The sequence below is a fragment of the Pteropus vampyrus genome, unplaced genomic scaffold (genome assembly GCF_000151845.1).
Source record: "Pteropus vampyrus isolate Shadow unplaced genomic scaffold, Pvam_2.0 Scaffold185, whole genome shotgun sequence".
Taxonomy (NCBI): domain Eukaryota; kingdom Metazoa; phylum Chordata; class Mammalia; order Chiroptera; family Pteropodidae; genus Pteropus; species Pteropus vampyrus.
Window position 1 is genome coordinate 2,872,881 of NW_011888966.1, and position 2,538 is coordinate 2,875,418.

General features: G+C 34.8%; 1 long non-coding RNA gene across 1 annotated transcript in view; it reads left to right on the forward strand.

The window, feature by feature from the left end:
• LOC111746363 overlaps window positions 1-2,139 on the forward strand; it is a 107,237-nt gene extending 105,098 nt beyond the window's left edge. Inside the window, exon 6 of the long non-coding RNA XR_002783066.1 lies at window positions 2,047-2,139. This is a non-coding gene — a long non-coding RNA (uncharacterized LOC111746363). The remainder of the gene's footprint in view (window positions 1-2,046) is intronic.
• Window positions 2,140-2,538: the final 399 nt, after the last annotated feature.

Consider the following 2,538-nt stretch of genomic DNA (forward strand, 5'->3'; position numbering starts at 1 on the left):
TTTCTTTCTTTTTTTTAAAGAAATTATTTGTAGGACTACACTTATAAGAGATAAGGAAAGATCTTCCCTGGATGAAGAAAGTGATGAGGAAAGCATAGAGCCTTACAAGCCAATCTATTCTCCAACAGGTTTTCTTGGAAATTCTACCAAACCCAGTCTAAAAAACATTGGTTTTAGTTATCTATTGCTTATCGTTTCTGATTGATACATAAGCCATCTGATATTTAATGGCTTCAAACAACAATTATTATCTCACATTTTTGTATGTTGACAAAGTTCAGCTGAACTTTGAGATCTTTGAGTTCTTTTTTTTTGAGATCTCGTGTAGTTGCATTCAGATGGCATCTGTGGCTAAAATCATTGGGAGACTTCTTCGCTCTCATATCCTGGTTGAGCTGGGATGGCTGAAGGAGCCAAGGGTTGATTAGGCATCTCTCTTTTAACCTGGCCTCTCCGTATGACTAGATTGGGCTTCTTCACAGCATGGTGGTCTCATCTTATATGGTGGCTGGATCCTCTCAGAGTGAGCATTCTAAGAGACCTAGACAGAAGCTGCAAGCTTCTAATGACCTATCTTTGGAAATTATACAATATCAAATCACCATTTCTATTTGTTGAAAAAATAATAGACTGGTCCAAATTCAAGGGGGGGTGGAGGAATAGATTTCATTTCAGTGGGGAAATAACTTGTGTTTAGGGAGTGAAGATATTAATGGTTGCCATTTTGAGACAACTGCGATCAGTAATGTTGAGCCCGGAGGAGGCAAAGACTTAACCCTAAGACCTCAGAGCCAACAATGGTAGAATGAAGACTAAAGCCAAAATCATAAAAGATGAAATCAGCTTTCTGAGAAAATCTCAGTTCTGAATCCTCCCACTCAATACTGAAAAATTAAAAACTTACCCTGCTTATTGTAGACCAGCCAGGCTTTACATTTAAAAAGTCATTATTACTGGCATGAATTTAGATTTTAAGAAGTTACGAAGTACAAAAATTTATACTTTTAAAGAGAAGAAACTGTAATTGTATTAGAGATTATCAAGGGCTTAGAAATAAATCTAACAAAATATGTGTAAGGCTTATAAAATGAAGATATAAAATTAAAGAGATATCAAAGAATACATAAATGAGATATTTATTTAGGAGAGTTATACCATGTTCAGGGATAGGAATTCTTAATACACTAGTTCTCCCTTATCTGCAAAGGATAAGTTCCAAGATCCTGAGCAGGTGCTTGAAACCACAGACAGTACCAAGCTCTGTATATACTATGTTCTTTTCCCCTATACATACATACCTGTGATAAAAGTTAATTTATAAATTAGGCATAGTAAGAGATCAACAAGAATAATTAATGATAGAATGGAACAATTATAATAATATACTGTAATAAAAGTTATGTGAATATGTTTTTTCTCTCTCAGCAAACTACCACAAATTTCTTTTTCCTTCTTCACAATTTTATGGATAGAAGATTTATTCTTACTGTATGTAGGTCTTAGCAATCTCAGCTTACAATTTTTTTCTTTCCTTATTATGTAGAGAACTTTCACCTTTTCACTTAAAGGAAGCACTTTATGGCTTCTCTTTGGCCTATCCAAATTGCTAGCATTACTAGTCTTATGCTTTGGGGCTATTATTAAGTAAAATAAGGGTTACTTGAACATAAGCACTGCATTACTGTGACGGATGATCTGATAACTGAGAGAGTTACTAAGTGACTAATGAGCAGGTAGCATATACAACATGGATATGCTGGACAAAGGGATGATTCACGTCCCAGGAGTGATGAAGTGGGATGTCTTGAGATTTCATGCTTCTCAGAACAGTGTACAATTTGAAACTTATGCTTTGTTTATTTCTGCAGTTTTCTATTTAATATTTCTGGACTGCAGTCAGTGAAGGTTACTGAAACTTCAGAAAGTGAAACCCATGTAAGGAGGGAACTGCTGCTGTGTCATAGGGCCAATTCTCTTAAAGTTGTTCTGTAGATTCAGTGGATGTCCGAATAAAATTACAACAGGTTTTTCTTTTCTTCCCCACAGAACTTGACTAAGATAATTCCAAAATGTATATGAAACAGTAAAGGGTTGACAGTAGCCAGGACATTTCTGTAGAAGAGCACAAAGGTAAGTAAAACAGTGTTCACAGCTGTACTGTGCATAATGGCAAAAACCTGGCAATGGCCCAGATGCTCATTTTAAGGAATGTGTTGTATGAATAAATGGCATTGTATTCACAGAGTTTAATCTTATACATTAGCCAAAGCAATGAAATACAGGGCCTTGCAACAGTGTGGTTGAATCTTAGCAACTTAATATAAAGGGTTTGAAAAGCAAGTGCTCACCTTTTCATCCAACTTGATAATCACTTTATAAAATAAAAATTCATACAGTTGTTTATTTTATTTATAAAATAAAAATAACGACAATGGAAATACTTTAAAAGAATTCATACAGTTGTGGTAAAACAACTGTAAAGGTTAGGGACTTATGAACAGAAGATTTAAGTTCATACTTCTTTCAGACGGGGGAAGA